Here is a 27,964-nt window from a genome sequence, read left to right as displayed (position 1 = left end):
AAACTAAAATTTCTGGGATGCAACAAAGACAGTGCTCAGAAGGAAATATACAGCTCTAAATGCTCACACTGAAAAAGAAGGAAATCTCAAATCCATAAACTAACTTCACAGCTGTAGGAAATAAATAAAGAAGAAATAACTTTACTCAAATCAAAGCAGTATAAGAAGGAAATAATCAAGATTAGGGCACAGATAAGTGAAATAGAGAATTAAAAAAATTAGAATCAACCGAAAAGTTAGTTTTTTTAATAGATCAATCAATTTGATAACCTTTAGCTAGACTAATATAGAAAATAAAAGAGGACACAATAACAAAAATCAGAAATGAAAAGGAGGGGCATTCCTACCAACTTTATAAAATCCAAAAGATTATGAGTATTCTATGACTGATCATATATCAATAAATTAGATAACCTGGATGAGATGGACAAATTCCAAGAAACACACAAATTACCTAAACTGAATCAAGAACAAATAGAAGTTCTCAATAGACCAATTACACATTCATGATTTTTCATGAATCAGTCATGAAAAACCTCCCAACGAAGAAAAGTCAAAGACCAAATGGCTTCATGGTGATTTTACAAAACATTCCAAGAAGGGTTAGCACCAAGCTTGCTCAAAATCTTCCGAAAAATTGAGGAGGAGGGAATGCTTCCTAACTCATCTATGAGGCCAGCATCACCCTAATATCAAAACCAGATTAAAAACATCACAAAAGAAAATTATAGACTAAAATCCTTTATGCATATAGATGAAAAATCCTCAACAAAACACTAGCAACAACAAATTAAAAGAATTGAACTTATTAACAATAGCACATTAAAAGGATTTATCATAAAAATGCAAGAATGTTTCAACATGAAACAATCTATCAATGTTGTTGGTCATTGTTATGACCCTAAGGAATGTTAAAGTAAAATGAGAGAGAAAGGGATCAGGGGATCTGGAGACAGCAGTCTTCAGGCAAGTTTATTTCAGGCAGGTGCACAATTTATATACTGGTAAGAACTATGATAAATGTTGTTTGCATACAAAAGCTTAGAAGCATATAGTGCAAAAATAAGTTGAAATGAATACTTCTAAGGTTAGCATGTTCTTTTCCTTTAAGCAAGTCTCTTCTGCACGTCATTGTGCTTTATCTGCACATCTAAGTTTCTATTGAAGTTTCATGCTGTCAAAACGTATGCCTTCACTTTCTCATAGTTTATGAACCAAGTCTGCAATTTCAAGTTAAGCATTAACCTTTTAACGCCTACAAATGTAATACCCAACATAATCATCTCAATTGACGCAGGAAAGTCATTTGACTAAATACAGCACCATTTCTTGATTGAAAACACTCAGAAAATTCATATAAGGGAGTTTCTTCAGCATGATAAAGGGCACATATTGAAAACCAACATCTAACATCATATTCAGTGATGAAATACTGATAACCTTCTCCCCAAGATTGGGAACAAAACTAGGATGCCCACTTTCACTACTTTTATTAAGCATTGTACTGAAAGTTCTTTCCAGAGCAATTAGGCAAATAATAATACTACTAATAATAGTAATACATAAAAGATATCCAAATTGGAGAGGAAGAAGTAAAACCATCCCTCTTCACAGATGACAAACATGATCCTGAATATAGAAAATCCTGAAGAACCTATAATAAATTCAGCAAAGTGGTGGGGTATAAAATCAAGATGCAAAAATTAGTGGTGCTTCTATACACTAACAATGAAAATATGAAAAGAAAATTAAGAAAACAATTCTATTTACAATAAAAAACTAAAAGAATAGGAATAAATTTGACCAAAGATGTAATGAACTTATACATGGACAACTACAAATCATTACTGAAATAAATTAAAGAAGACCTAAATAGATGGAAAGATATCTCATGTTCATGGGTTGAATTATTTACTGTCATTAAGATGCTAATAATACCTAAGGTGATTTATTACAGATTCAGCACAATCTTATTCAAAATTTTAAGTCTTCTTTGCACAAATAGAAAAGCTAGTCATCAAATTCATATGGAACAAGAGATGTTGGGTAGCCAAAACTACCTTGAAAACCAACAAAGTTGGAGGATTCACACATCACAATTTCAAAACCATTTACAAAACTACAGTAATCAAAACAGTGTAACATTGACACAAGGACAGACACATAAACCAATGGAATTGAATTGAGAGTTCAGAAATAAACTACCCATCTATGACCAATTGATTGCTTTTACATATAGTTAAAAACATTTTTTAATTTAAAAGTTGTAGGTTTACAGAGAAACCATGTAAAAATACAGTACCTCCATTTGCTCCCCCATTATTAACACTTTACATTAGTTTGGTACATTTGTTACAATTGATGAAAGAATAATAAATTGTACTATTAACTATACTCCACAGTTTACATTAGGATGTATTTTTATCCCACAAACCAACCTATAATTAACTCTTTGCATTAGTGTGGTACATTTGTTACAATTCATGAAAGAGCATTCTTACACTTGTGTTATTAACTATAGTCCATCAGTCACAAAAGGGCTGTGTTGTACCGTCCTATGTTTTATCTTTTAGTTTTTATTCTGGTAACATATATAAGGCCCCCTTTTAGCCACGTTCATCTATATAATTCAGTCCTGTTAATTATACTCAGGATGATGTGTTACGATCACCACCATCCATTTCCAAAACTTTACAATCAACCTAAATAGAATTTCTGTACAAATTAAGCATTAGCTCCCCATTATCTAAATCAAATAAATCCCCTGGTCACCTATAATCTAGAATCTAGCTCTATGAAATTTGCTTATTATATTTAGTTCATATCAGTGAGATCATACAATATTTTTCCTTTTGTGTCTTGCTTGTTGCACTGAACATAATGTCTTTAAGGTTCATCCATGTTGTTGCATGAACCAGAATTTCATTCCTTTGCCAGACTGCATAATATTCCACTGTATGTATATACCACATTTTGTTTATTCATCACCAGGTGATGGACACTTGGATTGCTTCCATCATTTGGCAGTGGTAAATAATACTACTATTAACATTGATATGTGAACATCTGTTTGAGTCCCAGCTTTCAATTCTTTTAGGTATGTACCTAGTAGAGGATTGCTGCATCATATGGTAATTCTATACTTAGCTTTCTTAGGAACTGCCAAACTATTTCCATAGCAGCTGCATCATTTTATAATCCTACCAACAATGAAGGGGCATTCCTATTTATCCAAATCTCTCCCAAACTTCTAATTTTCAGTTTTTTAAATATTATCCATTCTAATGAGAATGAAAGGGTACATCATTGTCGGGTTTTTTGTTTGGTTTGGTTTGGTTTGGTTTGGTTTTGCATGGGCAGGCACCGGGAATCAAATCTGGGTCTCTGGCATGGCAGGTGAGAATTCTGCCTGCTAAGCCCCCATGGCCCCCCCTCGTTGTGGTTTTGATTTACATTTTCCTAATAACTAGTTACATTGAGCACCTTTTCATGTGTTTTTTAGCCATTTGTATGTTCTCTTTGGAGAAATGTCTACTCAAGTTTTTTGTAATATTTTTAATTGGGTTGTTTTAATATATTTTTTTTTTTTACTATTTTTTGTTGAGTTACAGGGTTTCTGGGTATTACATCTTTATCATATATGTGGCTACCAAATATTTTCTCCCATTAAGTAGGCTGGCTTTTCACTTTGGTGGTAAAGTCCTTTGATGCACAAAAGTTTTTAATTTTAATGAGGTCCATTTATCTGTTTTTTTCTGTCATTGCTTCTGCTTTGGGCATAAAGTATAAGAAATCATTGCCTACACAAGATCCTGAAGATGCTTCCATACATTTTCTTCTAAGATTTTTATAGTCCTAGTTCTTATATTTATGGCCACTTGATTTTTGACAAGTGTACCAAGTCCACTCAATTGAGAACAAATAGTCTCTTCAAGAAATGGTGCTGTGAAATTGGATATCTACAGGCCAGCATGAAAGTGGACCCTTCACACCATATACAAAAATAAATTCAAAATGGATCAATGACCTAAATATAAAAGATAAAACTAGAAAACTCTTAAGAGAAAGCATAGGGAAATGTCTTAAGGAATTTTATTAGACAAAGGATTCTTAGACTCAACACCAAAAGCACAAGCAACGAAAGAAAATGGTATCTTAGACTTCATCAAAATCAAAATGTTTTGCACCAAAGGACATTATCAAAAAGTGCAATGACCTACAGAATTTAGAGAAATACATCTGATAAAGATTTAATATCCAGATTAAATAAAGAACTCCTACAATTCAACAACAAAGAGACAAACAATCCAATTAAAAAATGGTTTAAGTATTTGTACATACATTTCTTCAAAGATACCCACAAGGCCTATAAGAGTATGAAAAGATGCTTAACATTTGTAGCCATTAGGGAAATACAAATCAAAACCACAATGAGAAAATTGTATTATCCCGCAGATCCTCCTAGGGAGACCAGGCAGGGCAGAAGGCATAGGCGCCAAGCAGGGCAGCTGGCCAGTGGGGCAACCAAGGTGGGACAGGAACTAAGGCAGCCACACAGGAGGGCTGGCGCTGAGGCCACAGCCAGGCGGGGGCTCTGGGGGGACCATGCCCAGAGGCAAGTGGGCCTTAGTGTAGCTCATGGGCCCTGCAGGTTGATGTTCAAGTGCACGGTGGTCAGCAACCAGGCGGTGGGCAATACATGCCTACTCATTGGCTTACCAATGACACCTTCCAGAAGAAGTAAAGGCACACTGTCTTGTACCACTATGTTGTTAGCATCACTGCGGGGGATGGGGAGGGGGGACAAGCAGTACTGTCTGGGACTCTATGACACAGACAGTGAGGAAGACTATGACCCTCTGAAGTCTTTATCTTATCCGAGACTGATGTCTTCCTTATATGGTTCTCTATGGTAAATCCAGCCTCATTTCAAAATGTGAAAGAAGAGTGGGTACCAAAACTTAAGGATTATGTACCAAATGCACCCCCCCCTTTTTTTTAGGTGCATGGTAGGGGAATCAAACCTGGCCTCCCAGGTGGAAGGTGAGCATTCTGCCATTGAACCACCTCTGCACCCAGATGTACCCTTTTGATTAATAAGAATCATATTGAACTCTGAGATGACCCCAACGCTTAAGCAAGACTGAATGACATGAAAGAAAAACCTATATGTGTGGAACAAGGATAGAAACTAGCAAAAGAAATAGGAGTATGCTGCTATGTGGAATGCTCAGCTTTAACCAAGAAGGGATTGAAGATGGTTTTGGATGAGCCTGTCATAGCCATTTTAACTTCAACACAGTAAAAAAATAAGATCAAGCTGTATAAATTGCTATTTGATTATGTGAGAAACATCTTCAGTGGTCAAGAGCTGTCTATTTCTCTCAGAAAGCATATGAATGTTATAGTTATTCTTAGACCTCTTCTAGATGATGAAACAGCTTAAAACTTGGCGTCGGGGCACACGAGGACACAAAAAACTAGCCTCAGAATTCTATATAGTTAAGAATGTCTCTCAAAGTTCCAGGAAGCAACAAACACCATCTGAAGCCACAATCTATTATAAATACTTTATTTCAACTAGAAGTTACAATCTTTCAGGGGGTTCATGTTTTAAAAGCTTACAATCACATCATGTTGTGACTACATTAAAAAAAAAAAAAACAGACTGTAAATGGAACTGCTTGGCTTTAGCCAAACACATTTCTGAACAGTCTTTATGAATCTGCACAAATAAATATCTTCTCTCTTTGGTCTAACTTTTTGTTCTTGTTTATAAGTCACTTTCTATTCCACTATATCCAGAGTGGTGAAATAACAAACCAGCCACATAGCCAAAGTTCACTCCAAGCATACAGGAGATGAGCCATACCTGAGGAGAGAATATATGATATCAAAAAAGAGCAAATGTTTTATTATTACTTGAGCACAAGTTAAGTGTAACCTAAATATTTCTACATTAAAATTTAAAACATTTCTTAAACAATGCCAAAAGTGTTACGAGGTCATAACAGCACTTACCATGAATATTAAAAATGTATTTATTTTTTCCAGAACATAAATTTTCTATAGCACATGATCTAACTCAACCTGTCTGGGTAGATCATTTAAACAACCCAAACACAGGAAGCCCAGAATGGGAAGGAGGGCTTGTAATTCTGTATAGCCTAATATAATGCCTGGATACACCTCAGAGTATGTTGAGCAGATAATTAAAAAGCATTGGCAATGTCCCATGAGGGACAGGAGAAAAAATATGGAACTATCAAACTTTACCACTGGGGAAACTCCTGCTAATGTGTCAAACATTGGGGACTTCCAAGTCAGTAGGCCAAGCCCTTGATCTTGAGGTTTGCTCTTGTTAAGCTTACTTAGGTAGTGGAGAAGATAAGCCTACCTATAGTTATGCCTAAGAGTTACTTCCAGAGGATCTCTTTTGTTGCTCAGATGTGGACTCTCTCTCTAAGCCCAACTCTGCAAGTGAAATCATTACCCTCCTCCCTGGATGGGACATGACATCCAAGTGTGAAAGTCTCTCTGGCAATGAGGGATCTGACTCCCAGAGACGAGCCTGGCCCTGGCACAGTGGGATCGATAATGCCTTTCTGACCAAGAGAGAGCAGAGAATTATAACAAATACAGTATCAGTGGCTGAGAGAGTTCGAATAAAGTTGAGAGGCTACTCTGGAGGCTACTCTAATGCAAGTTTCAGATAGACATTGCTACTTATCATGGTTTGCCAACTGCCAACCAACACCATTCCTGCTGAAACTAAAGAACGTCTAGGGCTTTATCTGACGTTCTACAAAGATTCCACGCACTGTGATTACTTTCTAGAAGCCTACAACTCCAGATGGGTTTCTAAGCCAGATAAGTCCTGAAACCCTGAGGGCCCAGCCTCTCCAGAACATCAAATATTTCCATCCTCTTGTCCCATGTTATTGACAGCCCTTTCCAACACGAAAAAGTTAGAATGGGCATAGCTCAAATACCTTAAAGAGTGGGAGAAAGATCAAAGGCGAAGCTAAAGTTAGAACAGAGAAGATAGGATTTAACAAATAAGTATGATTGCTGAATCATTATATTGATATTTCTTTTAGTCTCAAGTATCTTGGAGTGGCTAGAAGTAAAAACCTGAAATTGTGGAATTGTAACCCATACCAAACTCTGAAATCTGTTCTACAACTAATTATTGTAGTGTGCTTTGAAATTTATTGCTTTTTGTATATGCTATTTTCACAACAAAAAAATAGAATTGAATAAGTGTACACATTTTAGTTTGTGTACATTAAACTATAATAATACATCTGGCAACTGTAGATTTAATTTGATGCTCCCCAACTTGCATGAGATACACGCTAAACTTACAAATTAAAATTGGGGCTTAGACTTTGTTATAACCTTGGATTAAAAAAAAATACAGACACACGATGAGATACCATCCTGCACCCAAAAGAATGGTTATTATGAAAAAAAAAAAGAAAAATTATTAGTGATGTTTACAGAGAAATAGGAACTCTTGTACATTGTAGTTGGGAATGTAAAATGGTGCAACTGCTGTGGAAAACAGTGTGTCAAAGACAAACATAGAACTACTATATGACTTGTCAATCCCATTTCTAGGTATAGACCCAAAAGAATTGAAAGCAGGGACTCAAACAGATATCCGTAAACCATAATTCAGAGTAGTATTGCTCGCAAGTGCCAAAAGATGGGAGCAACCCGAGTCCATCAGCAGATCAAAGGAGAAACAAAATGGAGTTTATACATAGAATGAAATACTATTCAGCTGAAAACAAATGAAATTCTGGTTCATGCAACAACATGGATGAACCTTAAAGATATCATGTTGAGTGAAGTAAGCCAGACACAATAAGGCAGATATTGGATGATTCCACTCATATGAAATATTTAGAATATACAAATTCATAAAAACAGAAAGTAGAGTACAGGTTACCAGGGCAAAGGACAGGGGTAATTAGGAGTTAATGGGCAATAGGTATAGGAACTTCTGGGAAGGTTCTGTTAATGAATGGTAGCAATGGATGTAGGTGAGGCATTTACATGAACGTGATTGATATCACTGAACTGTATGCTTGGAAGTGATTGAAATGAGAAATTATATATGCTAGGCACGTTTCTATAATTTGAGGGAAAAAAAGAGACTAAGAGAAAATGACAATTAAATGCTATACATGATTCTGGACTGGATCTAAAAAAATAGTGGAGGAAATCCTGAAGGGACACTTGGTAAAATTGAAAAAAATGGAATATTGGCTGTATGCTTCAAATCAACATTAAATTTCTTGAACTTAACAACAATACTTAAGGTGGTTACATAAGTAAGTGTCTTTGTTCTTCAGAAATGTGCATGGAAGTATTAAGTGTTAAAGGAGCATGATCTATACCACCTCCTCTTAAATGTTTAGAAAATTGAATAGATATAGATAGATGATGATAGAGAGAGAGAGTTATTCTAGATGATAAAAGATGACAGAGATGATAGATATGTAGAGAGAAAGGTAGATAGATAGATAGATAGATAGATAGATAGATAGATAGATAGATAGATAGATAGATAGATAGAGATAGGTAGATAGATAGATAGAGAGAGAAAGAATGATATAACAAATGTGGCAAAATGTAAATTGTTGGTAAAACAGGGTATTCAGTAAGTAATGCTAAGAATGCTATCTGGAAGTAGAAATAACAGGTAAGGACCCCCCACTTCAAGATATGTGTAAAGTATATCTTTTGTGTATGGATTAATGATCTGACTGATTAATGAAAGATCAATCAATGCAGATAGTAGAAGGAAATACCAAGAATATATTTTATAATCTTGGACTGAAGAAGTCTTTCTTAGGCAAGAAATAAAACTCAGAAGCCATGAAAAAAAATTGACAGACTTTACTACATAAAAATGGAATACTTCTGTAAACATCGTAAATCAATTTGAAAAATGAATAATAGAGTGGCAGAAAAATATTTGCAGCATATATAATAGACAAAGAATTAAAATCAACTCAATAGCTAAAGGGCAAACGATATAAATAGGCAACTCTTCAAAGAAGAAATACTATGTCTAATAGATACATGAAAAGATATTTGTCCTCACTAGCGATCAGAGGCATGCAAATTAAAATATAAATGAGAACCATTTTTTACATATCTGATTGGTTGATATTTAAAAGATTGATAATACTCAGTAGTTGAAAGGTAGTGGGGGAAAAGAGGAATCTTTATATGTGATAGTGGGAGTGAAATTTGGTGAACCTTTAGGAAGGCATTTTAAGAATAGTTACTTAACCTAGCAATTCCATGTGTTAGGTTATTCTTTTTTTTTTTAAGTAAGTCCATTCTGCATAAAGATTTATACACATAATGCATACTAAACATTGCCTATAAAACTGAAAAATCAGAGTCAACTTAATACCTATGAGGGAATGGTGAGAAGAATTATGATTTAAACATGCCATGGAACACAATGCAGTGTTCATAAGAATGAAGTAGTTTCGTACGAGCTAAGAAAGAAGTCCACAGTACATTATTAAATTAGAAAATTGTTTCATAGTGCATACAAGGTATAGTTTGATTTCATTTGTTTTTTATAGACAATCTTACATGCTAAGCAAAGTTAGGAGTTATCTACCTTTTATTTTATAAACTTGTACATTGTTTCAAATGGTATTACTATTGCATTTTTGACACTTTTTTCTCAGATAGAGTAGTCAGCGCTAAGTATCTCTATATGTCAGTCCACTGCTCCAACTTTCCTACCTTCACAGGGGTCAGTCCACTGCTCCAACTTTCCTACCTTCACAGGGGTCCAAGCTACCATCATCTCTACTCTGTTTATGAAAGATCCTGTGGAGCTTTTTAAAAATTGCAGTTCCTTGATCCAACCTATGAACAAGTGAGCCAGAGTCTCCTGGGGTAGAACTAAGGCATCTTAAAGACAGCTTACAAAACAGAAGCATCAGCATTATATGGAAGTGAAATGCAGAATTTCAGGCCCTACCCCAGACCTACTACATCAAAATAAGCATTTTAAATAATAACCCCCAGGTGATGCATTTGCACATTGGAGTTTGAGAAGCATTGACTATTCCATTTATTGTCTATCTGATCTAGAGTAAATTAGCTTATTTCTGTAAACTCCAGTTTCTTCATCTGTGAAATGGAGGAGGGTGATGTCTGTGGAAGCTAAATGGGATATTTTTTTGTGTAAAGTGTCCAGTGCCCTGCCTGGCACATGGTAGGTTCTAAGTAAATGGTAGCTTTTATTATGCTGGCTACCTCAAACTTTGCACCCCACAAAATGGAGGCGCTATTGATTTACCTCCGACTCATCAGATAATCTAGTACTTTCCTCTCCATTTTCTCATAAGATACACAGGTAGATGTTCATGTAGCACAGAATGCCAACAGTACACCATGGCTTTCTGCTCCCACAAGTTCAACTGTTTATTTACCGAGAATCAACTGGGTGTGTTTCCAAACATGTTTATGCCTGTAGTACTTGTTATGGAATTACCTAACTTAAATATTATATAAACCAATGAAATATGAGTACAAAAAAGAGAGCTGTTTCTTTGAGACACTAAGTTGTATTCTTTCGAAAGACTTGTTAAATCAAGTTTCTAAAAGCAGGTGTGTCATAAAAGACAAGAGAAAATAAATCAAAAGCATTTAGAATCTACATTCAGATTGCTTTGTAAGTGTCCTAAAGTTTTCACTCTGACATAAGGAAGCCAAAACTGGAACCTATAGTTGATGTCTTATGCATGAGTTTATAATCACCAGTTCACCTGTGCTCAAACAAAAGGCCTTGACTCAACCTCAGAAGATTGGCAATGACTGTACCTTTATAGTTTCAAGTTAAAATAAAAAATTTCTGGTGTGGATAGGCATCTCTTCTAAAGATTCCCTATGTCCTCTGGTTGCCTAAGGCACAGAGCTCAAAAGGGTGCAAAGAAAAACTTTGCTGTCTCCTCTCAACCTCTCCTTGTTTGTATCTGCTTTGTGGGCTGACTCTTTCCTTGTCCCTGTATGAAGTCTCAAGCAACTCTTCCAATCACTCTTAGCTGTCAAATATTCTGTAGTCATTTTTGATCTTAACAAAAGTCTTGTTTTAGTAATTAAGTTGCTCCATTTAGTGTAATACTCAAATTCCCAATTTTTCCCCTTTGCAACCTCAGGCCTGCTTCAAATCAAGAATCCTGGTTTGGGGTCTTGGGACTCAGGAGCCCAGGGTGAGTGAGGGCATGGTTGGCTTCTCTTTCCTTTCCCAATGCCTCACCTCCCTAGCTGCCTCTCCAACCCCTTCAGGGTTGGGCCCAGGGCAAGTGGGGTTAGGAAAAAGAGTATCTTTGTGATCTGGCGTTTCTGCTCATTGGACATGGTGGTATTCAGGATTGATTCTCTCTGGGGTACTTTTCTGGGTTTGTGGAGATTCCCAGTAGGTGATTCCCATCGGGGGACTCTCCACTGCAATCTCCACGGGGAATGCGAAGACTCCTCTGCTTGCCTACTTCCAGGGCCAACACTCAACCCTCAGGCTTCTACCAGTTTGTCCCTCTAACAGACCTTTTTAGTTTGTGTGTGTCTGGGGTGGGGGATCTTGCCAGCTCCCTCACATGGACCATTGACCCATCAAAATGAGCAGCCACCATTCAGGTTCACCCATTATTCCCACATAGCTACATAAGCCCAGTATTGTTAGATTTTATAATTGTAAAAAGCCAAAGCGATACACTCCCATGGAAAAACCCCTTATTTTTAAACACTAGCTCAATAAAATAAAAACAATGTAAAAGCCAATAAAACACTCAAGCAGGCTAAATTTGGCCCACAGGGCAATAATTGGGGTCCTCTGGTGTTCAGAAGTGGGTACTCCTACCCTAAATGACTGAGGAGCATTTGGAATTCCTGTGCCTCATTTTCATTCATTTTTCTCCATCCTGGGGCACTAATCATCTATTGCTGTGCCTGTCATTTCACCAACTTAAGAACTAGCTTGGATTGAAGTGTGCAAACAAAGAGTGAGGATGTGAAGAAACCACCTATGTAAAAAGAGTAGGGATTTCAGAATAAGGAAATTAAAATATCTATGTTAGCAACTGAGAGGCATTTTTCTGATCATCATATTCTTTTTTTTTTTATTTTATTTTTATTTTTATTAACGGAAAAAAAAAAAGAAATTAACACAACATTTAGAAATCATACCATTCTACATATGCACTCAGTAATTCTTAACATCATCACATAGATGCATGATCATTGTTTCTTAGTACATTTGCATCGGTTTAGAGGAACTAGCAACACAACAGAAAAAGATATAAAATGTTATATAAAGAAAAGAAATAAAAGTAGTAGTAATAGTAAAAAACAACAACAACAAACAAACCAACAAGCAAACAAAAACAAAAAAAACCCTATAGCTCAGATGCAGCTTCATTCAGTATTTTAACATGATTACTTTACAATTAGGTATTATTGTGCTGTCCATTTTTGAGTTTTTGTATCTAGTCCTGTTGCACAGTCTGTATCCCTTCAGCTTCAATTACCCATTGTCTTACCCTGTTTCTAACTCCTGCTGAACTCTGTTACCAATGACATATTTCAAGTTTATTCTCGAATGTCCGTTCACATCAGTGGGACCATACAGTATTTGTCCTTTAGTTTTTGGCTGGATTCACTCAGCATAATATTCTCTAGGTCCATCCATGTTATTACATGGTTCATAAGTTTATCTTGTCTTAAAGCTGCATAATATTCCATCGTATGTATATACCACAGTTTGTTTAGCCACTCTTCTGTTGATGGAGATTTTGGCTGTTTCCATCTCTTTGCAATTGCAAACAACGCTGCTATAAACATTGGTGTGCAAATGTCCGTTTGTGTCTTTGCCCTTAAGTCCTTTGAGTAGATACCTAGCAATGGTATTGCTGGGTCGTATGGCAATTCTATATTCAGCTTTTTGAGGAACCGCCAAACTGCCTTCCACAGTGGTTGCACCCTTTGACATTCCCACCAACAGTGGATAAGTGTGCCTCTTTCTCCGCATCCTCTCCAGCAGCTATTTTCCAGATAGTTAAGGAGTCACCACTGTGTGTTATGAAAGAACTGAAACACTGTCAAGCTTATGGAACATAATTTTAATAAATTCTTCTGTTTAGAAATCTTTGCAATTTAAAGCTATTGGGGGGGGGGGGAGGGGTGCATGATCCGGATATCGAACCCGGTCTGCTGCATGAAAGGCGAGCATTCTACCACTGAACCACCTGTGCACCCCAAAGACAACATATAATTGATCCCAACTTGCCTAAACACAAGCCACAATGGTTTCAATATTTTATGATTGCTGGCCTTCTTTTAAACAAAAAGAGCAATAATGAAAAATAACTGCTAAAACCTTACCAAAATAAAGGATCACATCTCTCTTTCCAACTTCCACAAATCTTCCATAATGATATAACCTCTGATCATGATGAAGCAAAGGAGAAATATTTTAATGTAATCAACGCTCAGATTATAGCTGAGCAGGTGAAAAACGAGAGTGTGGCAGAGGAAAATACAATGGACCATCAGTTATTTGGGGGCAATTAGTAAAAGGGGCTTTTTAGTCCTTTAATTAACATTTTTATGTGATTTGACGAGAGCAACTAGGGACTAATGAGAGGGTAATCTTTGGAGTCTAATACAAGGTATACTTTTATCTTAATTCCAGAATTAGAGGGTCGTTAATGCAAGCGAAGGGGTCATCACTATAGTGACAAACTTTTTTGAACACTATGTACCAGTCACCATTCTGGGTGTAGAGATACAAAACTGTATACCACAAGGGCTTTATCCTCAAGGATCTCGCATGCCAAGTAGAAAGAAAAACACATGCTTATAATGTGGTAGGTGCCACATGACACAGATATACCCATGGCATTATGGGAACACAGAAGAGGATACGGAACACTCTCTGGGAGGTGGGTGGGGAGAGGGGAGGGCTGGCAAGGAAGGAGTTTCACAAGAAGAAGGTAACTGATGGAGAAGAAATATCATTAAGTGCTTGTTAATAAAGAAAGTTAGATTACTTTTAACTCAAATGGCCAGATAAGCCATTTCTAATTTGTATTAAGTAAAATATTCTGCCAGGAAAGAAAGTACTCTGAATAATAGGCTTCTACATTTACCCAAAACATCCACATCACTATCCCCACCATTATTTACTTACTTACTTCTTATTTATTTATTTATTTATGATGTCTTTATTACTCATCTGCCATACACTGGATAAAGGAAGGTTTTCACAATCACATGGTCACACCATACAAGCTATACAGTTGTACAATCATCATCAAGAATCAAGGCTACTGTATTACAGTTCAACAGTTTCAAGTGCTATAACTATAGCTATAGCTTTTGGCTATTCTAATCCTCTAGAAACTAAAAAGGAATATCTATATGATGCATAAGAATTACCTTTAGAATGACCTCTTGACTCCATTTGAAATCTCTGAGCCACTGAAACTTTATTATGTTTCATTTCTTTTCTCCCTTTCAGTCAAGAAGGCTTTCTCAGTCCCATGATGCCAGTGCCAGGCTCATCCCAGGAGTCATGTCCCATGTAGGGGTGAGGGTAGTGAGTTTATTTACAGAATTGGCTTAGAAAGAGAGGCCACATCTGAACAACAAAAGAGGTTCTCTGGGAGTGACTCCAAGGAACTACCTGGTCATAAACAAAGAGCTCAGCATCTCAGAATTTATAAATAACAGTTAAAGCTCAGGAATAGGTGTGTCTTCTGTAAAAGTTTATAATCTAGGAACCTTTACAATGAGATTTATTGAACATTCTGTACTCTTTAATCATCAATTGCCCACGTTCTCCCCCCTGATAACCTATGCTCTCAAATTCAGTTCTCAGAGCTGGCTCATCATAGGTAGTCCATATTAGTGAGGACTTACAATATTTGTCCTTTTGTTTCTGACAAATTTCACTCAACTTAATGTCCTCAAATAATTGCATGCCTCAAATAATTCCTTCTTGCAGCCACTCAATATTCCATTGTATGTTTTACCCTTCTGTTCATTAGTCAATGTACCCTTAGGCCACCACCTTCCATTGCAAATCATGAATAATGCCACCATAAATACCAGTGTGCAAATGTACATTCATGTCCCTGCTTTCAATTCTTCCAAGATTATAGTTAATAACAGGGTTATAGGATTAAATGGCAACATTATACTTAAGTTTCCTGTGAAACCACCTCACTGTCCTTCAGAGAGGTGCACTGATCTACTTCCCTACCAACAGTGAACAGGTATATCTCTCTCCACTTCTTCTCCAGTACATGTACTTTTATGTTCCTTTTTCTAACAGTTTTATTAACACATCATACAACAATCCTAAGTAAAAATCAATGGTTCCCAGTATAATCACATAGTCATGCATTCACCACCACAATCTATTTCTATTTCTTCTACAAAGAAAGAAGAAGAGGGAAAATATTTCTAAATAAAGATTTAAAAATCAAAAGGAGAAACAACAGGAAGAACAAGAATACCATACCCCTCCTTTACATCCATCTCTTATTGACATTTAGCTCAGATATATTGCCTTTGTTACAATTTATGGAAGAATATCACGATGTTACTGTTAACTAAAGACCCTGGTTTGCATTGATTAGATATTTCCATATGCCATCCCATTTTCAATATTTTGCAATGGTGACATTCATTTGTTCTTCCTCATGTAAAAACTTTCTTGTATTTGTATATTTAATCATTATCATTGCCACTCTAGATTTCGTTAGTTATACAGTCCCAGTTTTTATCTTCTATCTTTCCTTCTGTTATATTATATGCCCCTAGTCTTCCTTTTTTTTAACCATATTAACACTTTTCTCAAAACATTTCTCACCTTTCTTTTCCTATCTGCCTACAGATTGGTATTTCCTGTATAGCAAGTCTCTTGTTCATGAACTCTTTCAGTGTGTTTGAAAATATTTTAAACTCTTCTCCATCTTTGAAGGCCAGTTTTGCTGGATATAGAATTCTTGGCTGGTAGTTTTTCTCCTTCATTATCTTAAGTATCTCATACGGCTGATTTTTTGCCTCCATGGTTTCTGCTGAGAAATTCACACTTAGTCTTATCAAACTTCCCTTATAGGTGATGGTTTGCTTTTGTCTTGCTGCTTTCTAATTCTCTCTTTGTCTTTGACAATTGACAATCTGATTAGTAAGTGTCTTTGAACAGGTCTATTTGGAGCTATTCTGTTTTGGTTATGCTGTGCTGCTTGGATCTGTAATTTCATGTCTTTCATAAGAGTTGGGAAATTTTCAGTGATTATTTCCTCCATTATTCTTTCTGTCCTTTTTCCCTTCTATTCTCCTTCTGGGACCCTCATAACACATATATTCAAGTCCTTCATGCTGTCATTCAATTTCCTGAGATCCTACTAATGTTCTTCCATTCTTGTCCCCTTCTGTTTTTGTGTGTAGGATTTCAGATGTCTTGCCCTGTAGTTCATTAATCCTTTAGAGGACACCCAGTGTCCTCTTTATATTCTTTATCTCTTTTGCCTTATTTTCTGTCTACTTACTGATTTGATTTCAAATATTTGTTTGAACATCTTTAATTAGTTGCTTCAACTCTTGTATCTCATTTTAAGTGTTCATTTGTTCCTTTGATTGGGCCATATCTTTGTGCTTCCTAGTATGGCTCATGATGTTTTTCTGAAGTCTAGGCATCTGATTTTCTTGATTAGTTTATTCTAGAGATGTTTTCTCTCTTTTGACTAGGGATTTCTTGTTGGGTGGCTTTGTTCTCTAACTGTTCTTGAAATTCAGTTCAACTTATTCTAGACCCCTAGTATAGCTCCCATTTAACTGATCAGGATTTTTCAGCTCCTATTTTCCTGGTTCTTGCCCTACTTATATGGAACTTTTTTTGAGGAGCATCTTCCCACATATGATTGGCCCCAATTAGATTTTCCCAGGCAGGACAGGACCAGGTCTCAGGAGGAGGGTGTAATCAGTATTAGGGTTCCCTAAAGATGAGACCTAGCAGGGTGCCAGTCTTTCCTGTGAAGCCTCTTGATTCTGTGCTTTTCCTTTCCTTCCCAGCAGGTAGCACTTGCCAGTCCACAGCTCCCCACTGGTGTAAAGTAGTGCAGAGCCTTTAATTCTCAACAGATCTTGTCCAGGTTAGGGGCATAGTTGAGATAGAGGCTGAGGTAGAAGGTGGGCTTAAACTGTTTCTGTTTTACAGCCCTAGGGTCTGAATTCTTTGGGTGAGAGCTGCTTCTTATGCTGGGCCCTGCTTCTCCCCTTTACTTGGTGATGATATCTCCTTTATAGAATTATCTCCTTCACCTGAGTAGTTACTTTGTCTCTCAGACATGTCCTAACTCCACCTTTGCCAGGGCAGTGCTGACAACTGAAAATGCATAGGGCTTTCTTTAATGGGCTGCCAGAAAGGTTTTTAAAAAGGAAAAAAGAAAACAAAATCCCTTTCAGAGCCAATCCCCAGACTCCCAAGTGTGTCAATCAGAAGCTGGAGTTTGTACCCAGCTCCATGTGCCCCTTTTCTATTCAACGCTGGCAACAATACCACGTACTCCACCCTAGCCACTGTTGATAACTTACCTGCTATCTCCAATCTCCTTCTAAAACTCTAAAGTCTGATAAGGTTTTATCTTCAAATGTCAGCATGTTCTTTCTAAAATGCCAATCTCACCATGGTTCTCCTTTTTAAATAAATTTCAATGGGTAGGTCCCCAGTGCCTTAAAGATAAAGACCAAATTCTTAACATACATTAAAGCCTGTTGTCTAGGCTCCCTTTCCACCTATGTTCCATACCTTTATGCTTCCAGCATATCAGTCATAGCAACAATTGAATGCTTGCATGTGGTAGCTACTCTGCAAATGCTTTTAATTTAAGGGCTCTTAGATTTTCCACTTATTCTTCTATTTGTGTTCATACTTCTACCTCAATTCATATTATATTGAAAGATATGTTTCAGTGTTGTTCTAATAGAACTGGAATTAATAGGCTTGAATCTCTGGAGACTATAGTATCGGGATAAGAGATGTTCTTGAACGACCTTTCCACCACCATATCACCATTAACATAAATATTGGTTTAAGATTGATTTTTTCATAGTAAGAATAGGGTTGAATGCACTAGCATTTACTTTCTTGAGTCAAATTACTCTGGATCACTTGGGAGTGGTTTTCTATCGGCTTTATGTGAACCACAGAATAAAGAGATTTTATTTTCTTCTGACAAGTCTTGAACTGGAGAGCTGTAGGAGGAAGTAAAGAATTTTTTTTAAGTTTTTGTTAAAAAGCTGGCTGGAATTCAAACAGAAGTGGTTACTGAGAAAAATGCCATGAGTTGAGAGGTGTCAGAAGAACTAGAAGCACAGTGTCTTAGAGCAAAAGGGATAGGAGACTCTTGTAAACAGCATATACCTGGATTATATTTCTTAATCTATTCTGGCAATTTGTATCTTTTAATCGGTATGTTTAGTCCATTAACATTCAGAGTTGTTACTGAAAAGGTGTTTCTTGTGTCCACCATCTTATCTTTTTAATTTTATTTGTCAAATCTATATGTAATTTTCCCTCTTTCTCTTTTTATCCTTTAAGTTACTCTTCTAGTTTTCTAGCTGCCAGAATGAAACACACCATAGATGGATTGGCTTTTAATAAAAGGGGATTTATTTTGTCCTTCAGAGGAAAGGCAGCCAACTTCTCCCTGAGGTTCTTTCTTACATGGGAAGGCACAGGATGGTCTCTGCTGGTCTTCTCTCCAGGCCCCTGGGTACTAACAACTTTTCCTGGGGTGACTTCTTTCTGCATCTCCAAAGGCCTGGGCTGAGCTGCAAGTGCTAAGATGAGGAATGCTGAGCTGCTTGGGCTGTGCTACATCATGCTCTCTCATTTAAGCACCAGCCAATTAAGTCAAATGTCATTCATTGCAGCAGGCATGTCTCCTAGCCGACCGCAGTTGTAATAAGCAACAGATGAGGTTCACGTACCATTGGCTCATGTCCACAGCAACAGAATTAGGCACCTTCACCTGGCCAAGTTGACAACTGAATCTAACTACCACAGTTACCCTTACTGGCACTCTTCAATTCTGTGCCCTCCTCCAGTCCTCCCTCTCCTATCTTTTGTTTCAACTGGCAGAACTCCCTTTAATATTTCTTGTAAGGGCTGGTCTCTTGTTGACAAATTCTTTCAAAATCTGTCTGTGAGAATTTTAATCTCTCCCTCAGTTTTGAAGGACAATTTGGCTGGGTACAGCATTCTTGGCTGGAATTCTTTCTCTTTCAGGATCTTAAATATCTCATAGCACTGCCTTCTCACCTCCAGGGTGCTAGCTCAGTCTTATGTGGTTTCCCTTGTATGAGGTAAATTATTTTTCTCTTTCTGCTTTCAGAATTCTCTGCGTCTCTTCAATATTTGACAGACTGATTAGTATGTGTCTTGGGGAAGGCCTATTTGGGAGTATTCTGTTTGGAGCTGGTTGGGCTTCTTTGACTTATATATTTAGGTCCTTTGTAAGGGTTGGGAAGTTTTCCCCCATTATATCCCAACTACTCCTCCTAGCCCTTTACTTCTCTCTTCTCCTTCTGGGACACCAATGATTCTTATATTTGTGTGCTTTGTTTTGTCCATGATTTCCCTGAGATCTCAAATTTTTCCATCTTTTTCGCCATTTGCTATTTTGAGTGTTTGAAATCAGTTATCCTGTCCACTATATTGCTTATTCTTTCTTCTGCCTTTTCAAATCTGCTGCTGTCTGCCTCTAGTATGTTTTTTATTTGGTCAACAGAGTCTTTAAACTCTATGATAGCTGCTATTTTTCTACTTATTCTTTCAAATTCCTCTTTATGCTCTTTTACTGTCTTCCTCATCTCATCCTACTTATTCTATTAAGTAGAGTTATCTGAACATCTTTGATTAGTTGTTCCAGCATTTGTGTCTCCTCTGGTATTAAATTTCGGGCATTAGGCTGGGCTTTATCTGTCTGCATTGTGATAAGCTTAGTGATCTTCTGTTGTTTTCATCTCATGTGAATATCATGATTGATTTACTTTGGGGGTTTATTTCCTTCAGTAGTCTGAAGCCTTGTGTTTGCAGGGTGGGTGTGTAGCAGGATGCAGGGTATGGGACGGAGCACAACAGTGCAGTGATGCATGCAGCACAGGTATAGGTGCAGGTTGGGGATGTTATGCTGGTGCTTGTGAATGTGGGTGCCTAGCAGCCAAGGAGGATGTAGCTGTGTGGGTACACAGGTCTGAGGAGTGTAACGCTGGTATGCAGTGGTCTAGGGTATAGGGTCCTTTGTGCACATGTGCAGATACTATGGCAGTGGGTCGGCCTTATGCCTTCATGGGCTGGAAGTGGATGTAACCTGACTGTGCAGATCAGCACTTTCTCAGAGCTGGGATGTGTGACTAAGGGCCATGCACATGAGTGGGTCTAGGAGTGCTATAAACTGATGTTCCCAGAGCTGAAGGACGTGATTGGAGACCCTGCGCGAGCATGGGTCTAGGAGTGCTGTAAACTGATGTGCAGAGCTCAGGAGGGGTGGGATGAGGCTGTGTGACACTTTGGATGGGATGCATGTGTAGCCTGGGTGTGGAGATAAGTGCCTGCAGCCTTTATGCAGTGGCAACAGCCTGCAGGGAGCAGGGAGGGGGAGGTAGTGTTCTGGTGGGGTACAGGAGAGGTGGGTTGGGTTGCACTTGGGGTGGGAGTGGGGAGCAGGTCTGCGTGCTGGGGGTTGGTGAGGCAAAGGCACTTGGAGCACAGGGAGTGGGGGTGGGTTATGGGGTTCAGGTGCATGGGGTGTGGGGTGAGTCATGGGTCATGGGGCTGTGCTGGTGAGGTAGTAGCGTGAACACAGCCTGGCTTACTTCTAGTCCCCATCTCCCTGTCCATGTATTCCTGTGGGCTCCATGCTTCCATGTTAGGCCCCAGTTTTCTGCTTCTCAACTCTCCAGGCCCTGCAACCAAGGCTGCCCTACATGGTACAGAAGACTCTCCTAGGTCAGTTGCACTCTTGAATCGCTGTCTCAGTCGCCCTCCCATCCCATCTCTAACTTTCCATGGAGCAGGGCTGAACTTGATCTACCCTATTTGGCCATCTTCCTGGAACTCTCAAAATGAGTAAGAGAGATGATCCAACTCAATCCCACCCCCTACAAGAGTGGCAATCTCTCTACGCCATATCATTCCTATAGCTTCTACTTTGATTCTTTCAATCTTAAGGAACTGGCTCCTTCACAAGGCTGCTATTTTCATTATCAGAACCCAGTTATTATCAGAATTTTTCTTCCTTATTTTAAATTTATTTGCCTGGAATTTCCACCATGGGGCCTAGTCATTATCATCTGAGGCTATGAATAATGTAATTGAATCCCCTTTCTGCACAATAGCCCCCAAAACACTTGCACTCAGAAGTCTCATCTATTTCTTATATGATATAGTTTCTGAAGCCCTCTTCATTCCAGCCACCTTCCTCAGGATAGAGAATAATTCCCCTGTACTAATTCAGCAAAGCCAATGTTCAACACATCAGCTGACTAATGAAGAATAATTAGAAAACTTATTTCCCATGATCTACTTCTCTATTTTTGCAGCCTAATATCACATTAACTTTTTTTAGCAGACATTTCATACTCCTGGAATACCTATTAAAAGCTTGTGGTCCAGTGAGTCACTGAGAGCACTACAAGCCACTACTGGAAATTCTTTTAGTGTAATGCAGAAGAAAACGTTCAAGTCGCAAAGACATTTTCAGTCAGCATACTCAAAGCGTGGGTCCAGACTTTCTAGTTTGAAGGTGACAAGTTTGGATATGTGGAAGAATGTCGACTGATGAAGATAGCATGCTGATTCCCACTGCTGTTGAGGGCAGCGTTGTAGGACTGGTTCTCCTTGTCCTGATTGCTTATCTCACTGGCAGAAAGGGAAGTCTTGCTGTGTATCAGACAACTTAGCATTCCTATTTGCTCTCCTCCACACCACTGTAGATCATCAGAAGCTGCAAGGGGTCTATGTTCCTTTTCCCTGAGTTTAAATTGGTATTGAAAAGGAGGCCTGTGTTCTTGCAAACTGTTTTTCAAGTCTGCTTTATCAAATATGAAGTTCATCTTACAACATTTACTATGCACAAAAAAGTAACATTGAAATGATGGTATTGATCTTGCTAATTTGGTTAACCACTTTGCTAACTGGTTAAGTACTAATATTTACCAAAGTAGAACTCTAAGCTAAGGCTATGGGTGCTTTTCTAAATTGGCGCTGGCTCCACTATCATTTAACTTTTTAAGATTCTAGTATTTGGTTTCTTCATTCTTTACGGATTTAAGCCTTACAAAGGAAAAATCTTTGGTCTTAACACTTAGATTGATGAAAATTAGCTAATTGTTATGTAGAAAAAGAAAAACGTAAAAGTACTCCGGAAGATGAAACTATGAAATACTTAAATTAAACTTTGAAAACCAGGCCAGGCTGGCCCATACAGAGAGTGAACCATTTGTCATTCAAGCATTACAGAATTAATCGGGCATATCTTTAGTATTTTTGATGCTCTGTTACTTAAAAACTGGCATCTTTTATAATATAAAAATCAGTGTTATTTTTATTTACTTTTTGTAAAGTGGTTTTCAGTCCTCTGTTCGAAGTTGAGGATGATCCTATTTCTGCACTTGTATACAATATAGATTTCATTCTACTGGTGTATCCACTTACAGCTTGGTTGGGGCTGTACAGTTCAAGGATCAGTTTATATATAACTGATTGTCTGTAAGAATGCCAATAAAAATTATCCTTAAAAAAAAGAAGCTTGTGGTCCAATAACTTCTCATCCTTTCAGCTAATATCAACTGTAAAAGCTGTGGTCCACTATAATCCTCTGAGTTTCTTTTCACATGAAGTGTTGCCAAAAAAGATATTCCCCAATCTGCATGTGTACTAATCTCAGGACTTCCTGTGGGTAACTGGATAATCAAAGTCTGGTAGTTAACCTCAATTTACTGATCTATAATGTGGCTCTAATCATACTGATGCCCTATGTGAGGGATATAGAAAGCACCACGTCCTGGAAAATACGTGTTCCTCTTCTAAAGAACAGTCTATTTATAACCATAATCTTCTCAAAGGACCTGAGGTGACCAGGCTATTTACCTTTCAAGAAGCTAATTTTTACCCATAGCCTTCCCTTCTTTTTACCAAGGGCCCTATAGTCCCTTCCAACAAGTTCCTACCAAACTAACTTTCTTACAAGTTGTTTGCGCTCTTGAAATTTTTTTTTTTTTTAATAACTGGGCAGGTCAAGAAACCCAACCCCTCTCTACCAAGCAGAGCCCCGCCTCTACCCCAGGGTGGCCCAGAGTTGAAGGCCAAAGAGGGAGAGGACGGCTCTAACCTCTGCTTCAGATGACACTTGGTGCAGAGAGCGCAGGCTCAGCCTGCCTTATCCAGTGGGAAGGCAAAGGGTCACTCTAAAAATTGCTGCTGTGGGGATTGTCAGGTGGCTGCTGGTGGCTCCCCACAGGGTCTTCCTTCTTCTCTCTCACTCTCTCTCCATAGATTGCTTCCCAAGAGAAGTCTGCTGCTGAAACTTCATCATCACAGCTCAGTAACACTACTGCACACAGGAGGGTAAGGAGCTGAGGCCATACTCACTAATTGCTGTCTTCCAGATGGGGTGTAGATGGGGTATGGAGGTGGGTGGGAGTGGGGTACCGGAAGGTTTGTGGTTGTAGTTATTCTACTGAAAGGAGCCTACAACTGGGTCAGTTTGCTCATGTCCCTGTTCTGAAGTTGAGAGCCAGAAAACATTTTCTTGAAATCTAAGAAATGTGATGTATTAGGAGAATGTTACAGTAATAGAAATGCAAAGTAGAGAAGATATTTGTAATGCCTAGCAATAATTTTAAGTATCGAAAGCTTAAAGTATGTTTTTCTTCCACTATTTTATAGAGAATGGGGGGGAAAAAGATGAAATTCTTAGGTTTTGTTCACAAAGTTTACAATTCCGCCTTTATATCTATCAGGACTCATTTAAATGTTTGATATCTGATACATTTAAATAAAACATAACATCTTCATTTAATCAAATTGGTAGGACAAAAATCTGACAACTCTTTGAATTTCCAGAAATGCAACCTCTTAAAATAGAACCCTCTCCAAGAAATTCTTTCATTTGACTAGAAACAGGTTTTGTTTTAAATGTGCAGTTATGAGTATATTGATATGTTTCATATAACAAATCACATTGGAAATTAAACAGTAAAGTGAACCCCCCCTTAAGTTGGATTTAAAACAGGCAAGAAAGAGAAGCCAGGAGTGTTTCTATTCTTGGAGGCTGTGCTGATGAGCCCCGACAGATGCAGCGATTGGAATGTGGCAGGGACCAAAGCACTAGCCGCTGATTTGCCTCCTTGGCAAGGAGACATTTTGAGATCCCAACTCATTCTGGCATGAGAATGTCAGTGATACTTTAGCATACATGGCTTTTCAGCTTGCCCTGCGGAGTCCCTCTCGGGAGGCTAGGGTTAGGCGGAAGCATAAAAGAGTGTTCTTGAAGTAACAACTCTTTTCTATAATCAGTTCTGGGATTTCTTCTGGGAATGTCTTAGACCAGGAGAAATCTTATTTAGAAAAATGCTTTCTCATGGTTTTGCACTACTCTCATAGGAGAGAGTAAAATTATGTTACCATTCATTTCTTGGCAACATTATTCTCAGTGCAGTGGTTCTAGATCTCTTTTGGGTTATAGATGCTTTTGAGAACCTCATGAAAGCTGTCCGTCCACTCTAAGAAATACACATATGAACACATCATCTGCACAACATGTTTCATAATATTCACAGAGGGTCAACACCCACCTGAAAACCAGCCCAGAGCAGAACTGCCAGATATTTTACATTTGAATTTCAGATAAATCTGATTTTAGTATAAGTATGTCTCGAATATTGCATGGGATATACTTATACTAAAATGAATCATTCAAATTTAACTAGATGCCTTTTATTTTTATTTGCTAAATCTGATAACCCAGATCTAGACACAGGATCCCTGGTAAGAACCCCTATCTCAGCCGGTTCCTCCATATCTAATGATGAATCAATTCTAGGATTCTGGAAGGTCATATTGAGAAGAGAAATGATGCAAAATCAGACTAAAAATCCTGACAGCAAAAACCAACTGTGTATTCTTAACTTTGTAAAGTTTTAGAACTGAGATTCTCCTTATTTGACAGATGATTAAAATGAAACCCTGAAGGGTCAAATGTTTTTCCCAAGGTCTGGGATGGCTAGAGCAGAATGAATACTAAAACCCAGCTTGGGGTCCATGACAACCAAAGAGAGATCAGTTTTAAAACCTGCAAACTCCATATCTACTTCCACCCCTGAACACACACACACCTACACACACACACACACACACACACACACACAAGACTAGAAAGGATAAAGAGCTATTGCTTTAGTTTTCAACAAACCTAGAACTAAAAATTTGAGCACATGGTCTCTAATCTTATACTCAGGTTTGGAGAATAGGACCAAAGTTAAGTTTATGTGGAGAGTCTGTAAACTTTATAAATAAAGTCCAGGCATGGCCCTCTAAGTTGAACCATATGAAATTGATAATTCTTAATTATGTCTAAACAAAAAAATGTCAAATTTTTGTTCAAATTAATGCTTACGAGGAAATGCTTGAGTTCTCTGATCAAAAAATTCATGCAAACCCTTCCTGGCCCTATTTATAATCTGGGTTTACCCAACTTATTGGAATTTCATATTCATAATAGAACAAAGAAATCTGCAGGGTCCATTTGTCCCTCCAAAATTCATTTTACATTCAAAGAAGAGATTCCTTTATTTTAGCATTTGGAGTTATAAAGAAACATTTCACATTCTCTATGAGCAAATTTTGATATTATAAACTTCAGTTCCTCACTCAGTCTCTACCTTCTCATTTTGCAAAGTGCTAACTGCAATAATCTACTACAGATTTCTAAACTATCATAGATTTAAGTGGGGCATTATAGGGGGTCTGGTTAAACCCAGGTTTGAATCATTGCTCCACCACACACTATACTTGAGTAAACTATGACACTTTTTTATATTCTCTGAACCATAATTTCTTCATTTGTAAAATAAACATAATATAACCTACCTCTTAGAGTTATTGTCTTTCTTAAGTTTAAAAATAAAGTACTTAGCCCAAGGCTCAGCACAAAGCAATCCCTCAACTAATAAAGGCTAACTATTCTATTATTATTTTAGGTAGAAATAGAGGTATGACTTTACATTTAATGCAGAGTCATGATTGGTGATTTATATATAGGAATTAATTATTAACAGACTAAACTCAAACTTGGTAGATACAAAAAATGATGAAAAAATTTTATTTACATAACTCTGCCTAGCTATTTATCAGATGTCTAAAACATGACACTATGGTCATAGAAACGGCCCAAGAGCCAGGATCTGAGGTGAGCAGCAGGAAAGGGAGCATGGAATTGCCTCTTGGTTATTGTTTCAGTTTGCTAAAGCTGCTGGAATGCAACATACCAGAAATGGGTTAGCTTTTTCAATGGGGATTTATTAGGTGATAAATTTACAGTTCTAAGGCCATGAAAATATCCAAATTAAGGCATCAAGAGGGAGAGACCTTCTCTGAGGAAAGGCTGCTGACATCTGGAGTTTCCCTGTCACATGGGAAGGTACTTGGCAATGTTTGCTGTTCCTCCTCTCCTGGATTCTGGTTTCAATATGGCTCTTTCAGTTCCCGTGGTTCCTTCTGGCTTCTCCTGGGGAGTTCTCTTTCTCACTTAGCTTCTCCTGGGGTGTTTACTTTCTAATCTCTTTCTCTCTCTCTCTCTCTCTCTCTCTCTCTCTCTCTCTCTCTCTCTCTCTCTCTCTCTCTCTCTCTCATCTTAAAGGATTCCAATAAAGGATTAAGACCCACCTTGACTTGGTGGGTCACATCTCCATGGAAACAACCCAATCAAAAGGTCTACCCATAATAGATCTGCCCCCACAAGAATGGATCAAAAGAACATAGTCTTTTCTTAGAGACATAACAGATTCAATCCAGCAGTTACCCTTCTGACTAGTTTCTAATGTGCAGCTCTTCCAGGGTATCCAACAGGCTGCCCTAAGTGATAGTGGATGGACTAGAGCAGGAAAGAGGCAGTGGTGTCCATAACCAGGGAAGGGGAATTTATCTGGGTGCCCTCTATGGGATGCAAGTATAGCACCTCCCAGTAGTATACAGGCCCTTCTGCAACCCTCTGCACCCTATGAACATGCTGTCATGTTGTCCATCAGCGGTGATCAAGTACAAGGGCCTAAGATAAATCAGACTCCTGATATTGATGGGTGCCACGTGACTCAAGGCATGTGATGCATAGTGAACATTTGCATGATTGTCGAAAAATCTGCAAGAGTTCCTGTACAAATACTTTTGACTACATGCTCACATATGACCTAGTTACCAGTAAGAAAATTTTTTAAATATTCAGTACTTTTAAAATCACCTGCAAATAACCCACAAAATCAGTCTGAAAGCCCAGCACCATAACCAAATAAATAAATGGAAATTAATGAAATTGTTCTACTTTCCTTTCCTACAAACACGTACTCCTTAGGTTGCCCATTTATAACTTTTTCCTTTGAGGTCACCTTTGCTCTTCATTTAATTGTGATTGTTGAAAAAATGCTGGTTGGTCAACTGACATGGTGAGTATGTGTGAGTGTGTATGTGTGTGTCTGTGTACCCAGTATGACTTGCCTTAATCTGCACTCCTCAGAAAGACCCCAGCATGAGGGACCTGGAGAGTTTGTTGAAGGCTTCCCTGTCTGACCTATGAGAACAAAGCTTCTGGGTTTTCATTCCCAATAATAAGGAAAATAGTTTTCTCTGTAACAGGGC

The 27,964-nt window shown here is 37.9% G+C and overlaps 1 protein-coding gene and 1 pseudogene across 1 annotated transcript in view; both read left to right on the top strand.

The window, feature by feature from the left end:
- Positions 1-4,430: 4,430 nt before the first annotated feature.
- Positions 4,431-5,348, top strand: LOC143683291 (rho-related GTP-binding protein RhoQ-like; annotated as a pseudogene).
- Positions 5,349-23,416: 18,068 nt separating this feature from the next.
- The window catches only part of KLHL31 (kelch like family member 31), a 35,382-nt gene continuing 30,834 nt past the window's right edge, over positions 23,417-27,964 (top strand). Inside the window, exon 1 of the mRNA XM_077162087.1 lies at positions 23,417-23,680. The gene's annotated coding sequence lies outside the window, so the exon portion shown is untranslated. The remainder of the gene's footprint in view (positions 23,681-27,964) is intronic.

The sequence above is a fragment of the Tamandua tetradactyla genome, chromosome 5 (assembly GCF_023851605.1).
Source record: "Tamandua tetradactyla isolate mTamTet1 chromosome 5, mTamTet1.pri, whole genome shotgun sequence".
Classification (NCBI taxonomy): Eukaryota; Metazoa; Chordata; class Mammalia; order Pilosa; family Myrmecophagidae; genus Tamandua; species Tamandua tetradactyla.
Note: the sequence above shows the minus strand (reverse complement) of the source record. Positions and strands in the feature narration are given on the sequence as shown.